We start from the raw sequence: 10,483 nt of genomic DNA, 5'->3' as shown, positions 1-10,483 counted from the left end.
GGTGAACACCGAAACAAACAATACCGAATCGGTAAATAACGAATCGGTAAAAATCCCAAAATGTGATGTAGCAAAAATCGGTAATACCGAATTTGACCAAGTTCAGTATTAACGATTCGCTTTTTACCACTGATCCTGAGCAGGTGGTAATCAGATGCAGTGCTTAAAAACAGCCCCAAAATGTAACAGTGTGAACACAATGGTGGGCCTCTACCTCATAGCAAGGCAGCAACGTTTGAGAGCAGCAGGAGTGAGGATTTGGAGACGGGAAGAGCTGGTGTACAGACTGCGCGTCATATTGTTCCAATTGACTGAACCAGAAATCCATGAGAGGTACAGGCTGCACCCACACACCTTCCTTGACCTTATATGGGACCTGAAACCATATCTTGAGCATCAGACACCAAGGGTGCATGAAATACCCACCCATGTACAGGTTCTCTGTTGGCTGCACCTCCTGGCCTCAGGAAATTACTAGGGTGTGATAGCCGCAGTAGGTGGTGTGTCACAGAGCTGCCTATCCAGATTTTTCAACACCTTCCTGGACGCCATGATGGGCCGAATGCATCATTACATAACCTTCCACAGTACACAGTCGCAGCTGCAGAAGACCAAGCTTGGCTATGTGGCATTCTTTGCATTTGAGTCTGTCAGGTCGTGTAGAGGCTTGGCTATGTGGCATCATTTGCGTCCGAGTCTGTTGGGTTGTGTAGATTCTTGGCCATGTGGCGTCGTTCGCGTCCGAGTCAGTCGGGTTGTGTAGATGCTTGGCCATGTGGCATCGTTCGCGTCTGAGTCTGTCGGGTCGTGTAGATGCTTGGCTATATGGCATCGTTCGCGTCCGAGTCTGTCTGGTCGTGTTGATGCTTGGCTACATGTAGTCGTTCGCGTACTTGTCTGTGGTGTCGGTTGACGCTTGGCTATCTCGAATCTTGCGTGTACGAGTCTATCACATCAGAGTCCTTTCCTGGTGACTCTGTCTTATAATACAATTTCCGGCCGCGTCTGTTGTACATTTCAAACATCACATGGTACTCAGCTATTTGTGAGGCGTGTGTATGATTCAGTGGGAAAAATTGACGGGTCCGTGTAGGGTAGAACCTTTTCCGGACTAAATCTGAATACACCCCTTCGTGTCCACTTTCTGAAAATATCTGAGTTTGGTAGGTTTCCATAGATGCCTGCCGTGCCCAAGCTTGAATCCTCAGTTACCCACATTGCTAGAATGAGTGAATTTCAGAGGAAATATCATGATGTTTCCCTGTCGGATTTTGAGGACTTCCCTATTGCAGGAAATAGGCTCACCCTCAGAAATGGGGTACCAGTTCTCTCCGGAGAAGTGTGAACACTTCCCGACCGAATCGGTTTGGAAATGGTTTCAGACCCACTCGAATCGGGAAAGTCCGACCGACGGAGTACGATGCATCCGGATGCTTCCCGATACGATTTGGTTGGACTCCCATTGACTTTAATGGGAGCGTATGTTCCTAACTGCATCATAATTAGGCCCTCAGTTGGGAAGACACATTCCCGTTTCGGTTTGGAAGGAGGCATTCCTCACCGCATCAGAATCAGTCCCTAGGTGGGAATGCTTTCCTAACCGCCCAGGCCTAGAGTAGAAGAATTTTTGATATTAGTAATAGAAATGTTCTCCATTTGTGGCTTTCAAATGCAAGCTAGTTTGCAAGAAAGAACACATTCAACAACAAGTGTTCTTACTTACTTGGTATTATGGTTAACCCCAAATACAGAGTTGTACAAATAACCATTATTCATGCACTTATAATCAGGCATATTTGCCCCCTGCCATGCCATTGTTGTCAATTGAGGTCCAAATATTTCAACGTTCTGAAAAAACTCCCTGTCCTTTAGCATTCTGCCATTATCGGGTTTGTTCTAAAACACTTTCATTAATTGGGTACTTTTCTTGTCCTGCATATTTAGGTTTTCTGTATATGTTTTTATTAAACTTGATCTAAAAAGTAGAAAGCCTACTTTTCTAATGTATTTTGTGCGAATTTTCACATCTACATTTATAGCATATTCTTCTTCCCATTTCTTAAATCACCATTGTTGGTGAAATGTTCGATTTTGTAGAATACATGATCTATCCAAATGTAAATGTTGTTTTCATAAACATGTATATTTATACTGTATTTCACCACTCATCTGACCATTGATGGTTTTGTGAAACAATCTTTAAACTGAAGAGCCTCAGAAAAATATTGATGGAGCACAGTGTCATATTTTGGAATTAATTACCTCAATTATTTTGTTTAAAACTTCATAATGTAACATCCAATGAAATTGACAGTAACTCTAGAGAATTAAAACTAGGACAGGAATTATTTGTTGAATTGACTTTTTTTGCTAAATTGATATTTTTGTTATTTCCTCCATGACAACGAGCTGTACATTATGACCCACGTGTACCTAGCTAGAGTTTAAATTCAGTTCATAATCGCCCTTTCTGTCAAGGTAAGCAAGTAGCAGGAACAATACCAAGGGATCAATCGCACCCAGTTCCTAGAATCAAAAAGACACCTATCTCAAAATGATAAAGGCATTGTTGAACTCACAAGTATCAGACAACACCTAAATTGTGGTTTGAATGACCACTGAAACTTCAACAACAGAAGTGTGGAGTTTCGTTTACATACCTAGTTTATCTAATAAGACAGAGGTTTTTACAAAATATTGCACTTAAAAGCAGTAGCCAAGGAAACCAGAGCAGGAGTCATCAAGGGTGGATTATTTAACACCCACTGTAATCTGTGTGACACAATGAGCCCTAATCCTGTTAAAGCCAGGCCCTTAAACGAATGCTATAAATGTGCAGGAATTTGTAACACCAAACACCACTTTACCCACAAAAGCATCAGAAGACGATCCTTGTACGAGCTCCTCCTGGTAAGTTATCGCTTGTAACCTTCAGATTGCTTGTCAGAGCTGGATGAAAGGGTAACAAGTTGAGTGATTTTAGGTTTTGATAACTTTTGAATTACTTCAGGGTAATCATGAATGGCCATTATTGAAACAGTTTATAATTACATCTGAAAAGCCCACACCAATTTACCTTATAACACATACAAAGCTGGGGATCAATCCATATAATACATGTCTTTCTGGACCAAATTATCCACAAATGCAAACCTAGGAGGAAGGTGGGAATCCAGCTGTTCAACTTTCAAACACAATTCCTGCCAATGACAGTATTTTTATGCTTTATCCTTTGTGTGTAAAAGCACACAATGCATATATGTTCAGCAGTCTTGATTTATAATAAATCCAGTGGTGCTGAATATAGGTTACATTTATAAATATGGAGCCAATTTTAACCTCCAACATAACGAAACCTAGGTGCATGTGTTTTGCCAATCACTATCAGAGATCATGGCTGGTACTTCAGAAATGTACTCTTTATTAACCATTCTTTTTTTTCTTATTTCCTTGTAGATACCATTCATAAAAGATGAGGACCTTGGTTGTGGTGTCCTGCCTTCTGGCCTTAGCCGTTTGCATTGCGGTGAGTGATGATGTGTGGGACATTAGCAGACATGTAGTACTTTGTTAATCTCACTCTACAATGCTTTTAGTGAAAATATCTGTTGTGCTTCTGTTGATAAGCAGATATTCCTACTTTCATGTGTGCTGTAGTCCATTTCCCAAAAATGGGAATTGGAAACACGTTCTATTGCACTTTTAGGGTTCAAATGATACTTTTGTATTGTCTGGTTGTGTGAAGCATTTCAAAATGTGTTGGTGCTTGAAAATGACATTAAATATTGAGCAGTCTTGAAGTGATGATAGGGCATGCACAGCGTGCAATATTTTATTTTGAAATCACATAAGCTGCAGGTGGACAGCACCAGTTTATAGCAGTGTTCGGAAAAAACACTCTGAAAATCCATAGTGAACATAAGTGATATTACTGTACTGTTGTTAAAGCCTCTAATGTGCAGTGCAGACTGATATGGGGAAAGAGGTTATTATACTAGAGGATTGCGCTCATAAGATTCTTTTAGAACACACCTAGAATCAAGGACAAAATGCTGTTTATTAAAAGGGGATACAAAAAGTGTAATATAAGGGATAATGTGCCCTACCATACATTATAAGGATATTGCGAGTCACCAAGGAATTCCATAACCATATAGAGGAATGAGGCCGAAGGCCGAGCTCCTTTATAAAGTTATGGAATTCAGTTGTGACTTGCAATATCCTTATTGTGTACGCCAGAGAGTACTTTATCCCTTGAAATACATGGTCACACCTTCACCTTTCCCACAAACCACTTAAAATCTTTGTGCGTAGCTTTTTCATATGAAAGAGTGAGCATGTTTGCAAACATGAAGAATACAAATAAAACGTCTATGGCAAAATTAAATTCTTCCTCTATGCTGCAGTCTTTGTAAATAACAAAGGACTTATTGTCGAAGGAGTAGCGCCGGAGATGATGTTCAGGATAGCGATTCAAAGCTTGTCAATATTAGCTTCTGGAATCAGCGTGGGAGCTGATGGAGGGAACAGCGGTGTGATACCATTGAGGCAGGTTTAGAGGATAGCTGAATATTTCAGTGATAAGTGGTGACGGTAACTTTGAGTTAATAGTTGATAAATGTGTCGCTCTTGCATTGCATTGCACCCCAACTACACCTGGCTAAGAAGTTTTGTTTCTGCTAAATGTTTATCTTCCCTCCTTTCCAGGCCTTTGAACGGGATGAGAGGAGTGCAAGTGACAGTGATGTAAGTATGAGTCATTCATTCTGCAACAGATTCTTACATCCTGCAGTGACCATGACATTCTACCTTTGTATGCATATTTTTCTTGTTGGTTTATTGTATCTATATTCCCGGTCTTTACAAAATATTTTTCTGGGATTTCTGTGGATAATATTCAGGATACTAGGATTGAATGATCTTAGATCCTACACCACCTGGACCATGATTAAGGTACATAGACAATATACAAGGAAGGAGAAAATTCAACTTGAACCGTGGTACTTACTTTGATTAGTATTCCATTGCATGTTTGCCAGTACTATTAAAGACATAGGATTTTTTGTGACATTCTTTGAGATAAAATAGTACATCTCCACTGCTAATTCGCTGGAAAGTAATCCCAGATGGGCGAGAGAGATTGTGTCTGACTCAATGTTTTATCTTTGACATTTCACTTTCTTGCTTTTTCTTTGCATTATTCCTAGATAATTGGCCAGATTTGTAGCATGTCAGCAATTGATGTAAAATTAAGTCTTAATGTGTTTTCCTGTTGAATCTGGCTAAATGAGTCCACTTCAGAGCTGAAGCTCAGACTCCAGCACCTATTTTAGGCACCTGTGGGGCAATGAAGGGAATTCATTTAGCCCGATATTTCTCTGAGTTAGTATGCTATTTTCAGCCAGCACAGATCATACATTTAAAGAGGAAAGCCTTGCTCAATGTTTCCAAGCAGTTTTGCCTGACAATAAATCAGTAACTCAGAAAAATATAAGATTATAATCCCCAGGAACAGGGAGTGGACACTCCAGCATCGGGATGCCCTAAAATCTTGGAAACAACCCACAAACCAATGATTTTCTGAATAAGGTAATATTTACACTGACATACTTGTGACTTATTGCAATCTTAAAAATGCCCAGAGATTTAATCCTGTGAAGAAAATTAGTAAATCACTTTCTTGAGGGCGAATGGGAAATCAACATCTTTAATCCTCATGGAAAAGGAGAAGATCGTTATCACTTGTGAAACATAATTTCCTTTGGGGAAAAAAAGAAAGAAACATCAAAAATGTAATTGTACGCATTGGAGGGTATTGTTCCATGTGCATTAGTAAACTGAGAAAATTCCATTTGTGGAGCACATTTCACATCTTTGTAAGAAATGATTAATATATAGAATTATAGATGGGTAAAAGTGAACAACAGGGATGTTGTTCACCGAGAGGTTCTGAGTAGCATCAAATAATAACAAGATCAATGTTTGTGATATCTATAATGTCAGTCAGAGCTTTATTGTTATGCTATGTATGGCCCCCAAAATCATCAGCTCCTGCTTTCATATGTCGCTCAAGGACGAGGAGTAATGGGGAGCCATACGTAAGATGGCCTCCCCTTCCTGCCCCTAAAAAAATACTGGCGTCTTGCTCCCCACCAACCCCAGAGAGCTTCTTCCCACTCCCTTACCAAAACAATGTGAGAACCAGCGCTGCTTTGACAGGCTCTCAGAGGCATGTTGCAGTATTCTGGAATTCCTTTATGCCGTAGCAACAATGGGAAACAGTTTTTGTCTCCCACTCTTGTTTTGTCATAGCAGTGGGTAATGAAAGTCTGGTATTATGATAGAGACTTTAAATGAAAGAGATATATCATATATGAAATTGTAGATGCTAGATGGGTAGTATCCCCATAGACCCCTTTTAACCCAACTATAATTTTATATAGTGTTTGGCCGCTAAATACATCTGCCTCTGCTTGCAACCGCTAGAGACAGAGGAGTATTGAGGAAGCTATGGGCTCTCTTCCCTGTCCCAAATTTTAAAACAAAATACATGGGCTCCTGCCTCCCATCCCCAACAACACTCTATGCTGTCCCTTTCATCGTCTCAAGAAGGTGTGCACACTGATCTCCGGTGCTGTTTTGGCATGCTCTCAGAGTGCCCAGACAGAGCATCCGAGAATTATTTTCTGATGTAGCAACAGTGGAAAACAAGTTCCGTTACCCTTTATTAGTACTTCATAGTAGTGAAACACTGGATTTAGAATCCAGTTGTTTATGCCAAAGGCTCTCTATAGGAGCCACACGTAACAATAGAATTATAGATAGTTAATATAAAATATGGGGATTTGTTTTGAGTAAGGTGTTATGAGGGATATCAAATAGAGAACAAGAGCAAAGCTCAAGCTGTCTAAAATGTCACGTATCTCTCCAAGGTGAAAAAATATCACTGTAATTAATTTTCTACTCACCTCTAATTTTATGTCATATATGACCCCAAAATCATCTGCCCCTGCATTCACCTGCTATACAGGGACAGAGGAGTAATACAGAACCATACAAATTGTGATCTGTCCAAATTTAAGAAAAAAACAATAAGTGGCATCCCGCGACCCAACCCCTCTGCTCTGTGCCTTCCCTCTTGTCCAGAAGCTGTGCTCCTTGCCTTCCAGCACTGCTCTGACAGGCTCTCACTGGGCTCAGCTGGAGCAGCCTGGGATTTCTTTATGATGTAGCAACAGTGTTAACCACTATTGTTTCATCATAGCGACTAATTATTCGATTTAGAGTTCAGTTATTCATGAGAATAGCACTCTATACGAGCCAAACATATCAAACCTTGTTAAGGAATACCTTTGTAAAGATTTATGAAATCCTGCAATTCAGAAATCTACATCCATGTAAAGGAGTCAACCTGCAGTGCAAATATGTGTTTTCTGTTTTTAATCAAGGCTCCTGCATTCTGCACTTACATAATGTGGAGGAAAGCAGCAGATCATCTCAGAAGCATTCACAATTAGGTCACTTTGTGATCAGAATACATTGAAGGCCTGTGTTTCCCATGGAGGTTGTTACAGACTCAAACTTTCAACACAAACTATCATACTGTCAGTCCTTGAATTTTCTTTTTTTTGGGTAGGGGGAGGGTGTGAATTGTTCCAACCCACAGCTATATTTGTGTACCAGAAAGGGTGACTAACTGCAGTGAATGTGCTTTAGATCTTAAATCAAAGGCTGGTATTGTCCCTGGAAATATAAATGTGTTGGTATATTCTGCTTTGTGTGCCTTTAGTGAGCAAAAACCTTGATACATTTCTCAAAAGATTATAGTGTGCTGTCTTGCTGTGTACATCTGTATTATAATTTATTAGAGTGTATCATATTTTTTATTGTGGGTTCTCTATTTTCCAGTCGCATGAAAAAAAATGGCACAAGAAGAAGCATCATTATCGTCGTACAACAACTCCGACCACTACTACTCCAACTACCACTACTCCAACCACTACCACTCCAACCACTACTACTCCAACCACTACTACACCAACAACAACTACTCCCACTACGACCAAGGCTTCCACGGCTCAAGGTTAAATATGAAACCAGGTATGTGATGCATGCACCAATAAACATTAATACATATTTAATCATTTTGTGTAGGGACCCTCTTCTAAACAAGAGGACAACAATCAGAAATCACAACAACCACACTCTTTTTTCACCTTTTTCCTCATTTTTAGCATTGATAAATATGGGAACTATAAAAGATGAAAGAACTCTTTATGGTGGTTAGGAAAGGAAACATGTTGACAAAAGTATGTGTTAATAGCACAAACCTCAAGTGCAGGTGCACAAATAAACCTAGCAGCTCTACACTTGTGGTAGCACAATAATATACATAGTCCTATCACATTGCTTTGCTAGCACTGCGAGTGTTACAATACAAGTTCGTTCTGATAACCCTACCCTCCCAAAAAAGCATGTCTTTATTAAAAGGTTATTAGGCATAGAAAGAGCAAAATAGTTATTCACATGCTCATTTAGCATGAGGCCATGTAAAGGAGAGAAAATTAGGTTACAGAAAGTCAATGACCAATCAAGCACATTCCATCACTATTTCAACAAATCCAACATTTCTCAAACAGAAATCTCAATTTAAACGGTGGGAAGCAAATGAAGAGACAATATAAACATAGCTGGCAAACTCCACTCTTCTCTCTTCAGCCGCTTCAGGACACCGGCTTGAGCATCAGAAGATGTGGAGTAAACATTTGAGGGCAGTTTGTTGCCAAGTGGATGCAGATTGTGATCCCTAGCTAATACTGGTTGGTCACAGTTTATTTCAGTATGGCTAGTACTCTTGGGACTTTGTTCTTTCCATGCAGTAGAACCTCTTTATTCTATGCTTTCAGCAGCAGCCTGCGTAGAGCTCCCACCTGATTTTGTTTCTATTAGTTCAGATACACTTTATAAAACTAGTTCTGAACTACATGTTGACCACTGTTGAGCTTCTTGGTGATCCAGGTGTGCATTATAGTACATTGTAGTAATGTAAATGATACCCACAGCCACATATTCTGATGGATGCATCCCATAGGTGATTAGTGTAATTTTTTTTTTCTGGGGTGGCTTAAAAAACATACGAGGCCTGGTGGCTTTTGATCAATACCAGTGGAAGAATCCTGCAACTCCCAAAAGATTTAGAAACAAACATTTCACACTCTTTGATTGATGTGCACTCGCAGTCTGGAATACACTGCTATTTATTGTTTGCTTAGCCTTTGACTTTATCTCCTTCTGGAAGGATCTTAAGGTAGGGAGCTACCACAGTAATAAACACATTCATCTCACTTTGTGATCTGCAGAAACACCTACTGCCTCATTTTAAGTGTCCCGTAATCTTGATTTTGAAACAAACTCCAGTTTGTGGCTGAATTACTATATCAGCAGTACATAGCTTCATGCTCTTTCCCCCCCATAAGGAAGAACTTGGCACAATTATTGCAGATTGAAACACAATGTACAGAGTTTTACAGCTTGCAACATTGGAAAACAGGTTGTATCGCCTAGCTACCCACCATTCTGAACGGCAAAGTGTAATGATATGGGAACATTGTCTGGGCAGAATAGAATCTGGTGTCATCTGTATTTCCCCTGTCCATGTGGCATATTGTGTAAGGTCTTTTTGTGATCTACTGTACAACTATGCACAACAGGCTGAAATTTTGTAGCTGGGGGGTCTTAATCTGAACAGCACTGAATGATAAATCTGCATCACTTAAAGTAAAATGTCACACAAAAAAGACATTTAAGGCAACAGTCCTCTCTTCTGGCAATTTGCAGTGCAATGTGGCCACCAATAACAGCCCGGTCATTGCTTATAAATAAAAGGTGCAGAGTGGGGAAGAAATGCCACCTCATCTTTAAATTTAGTGATGCTGCAGCCAGGTGGACCACAAAGGTCACCAGGGGAGCCCTTGCCAAATTATGTGAAAAAGAAACTTGTGCAGCTATATCATGTCCCCTTAGTAAACATTGCCTACCTAAGACAAACATATTGTATATTGCATTGAACAAACTTATAGCTAATTTACAATGGGTTGCATTCCAATTTGTTTGTAGCTACAATCATCCTGATTTTGCACTCACAAAAATGTTGCACTGCCACGGGGAAGCATGAGATGGGAGGAAAATTATCTGTAGCAGCACTTCTTTGGGTGATCACAATTTATGAATCTAGGACATTGAAGACTTCTTTTTATATTTCACCCTTTGAAATGTCGAGTGGAAAGATGCATTTCCTCTCACCCAGAATACATAGCACCCACTGGATGAGAAGAAAACCTTTATTGACAATTTTAATCAATGACCCCCCAGTCATTCCCAGGGATGATCATCTCAAACACATTTATGTTTAACTGTGCTTTATATAATTTGATCTTTGCTAGTTTTATTTATTAACTTTTATAGCTTCCATCAATGTTGTTTT

The 10,483-nt window shown here is 39.8% G+C and overlaps 1 long non-coding RNA gene across 1 annotated transcript; it reads left to right on the top strand.

Annotated features, from left to right (window-relative positions):
* The first annotated feature begins 2,865 nt into the window (after positions 1–2,865).
* On the top strand, positions 2,866–8,100 carry LOC144819707 (uncharacterized). Its single transcript, XR_013607525.1, has 4 exons — positions 2,866–2,910; positions 3,457–3,526; positions 4,708–4,746; positions 7,909–8,100. It is a non-coding gene; the product is annotated as an uncharacterized LOC144819707 (long non-coding RNA).
* The last annotated feature ends 2,383 nt before the right edge of the window (positions 8,101–10,483 follow it).

The sequence above is a fragment of the Lissotriton helveticus genome, chromosome 2_1, assembly GCF_964261635.1.
Source record: "Lissotriton helveticus chromosome 2_1, aLisHel1.1, whole genome shotgun sequence".
NCBI lineage: Eukaryota > Metazoa > Chordata > Amphibia > Caudata > Salamandridae > Lissotriton > Lissotriton helveticus.
This window is presented reverse-complemented; position numbering and strand designations above follow the sequence as displayed.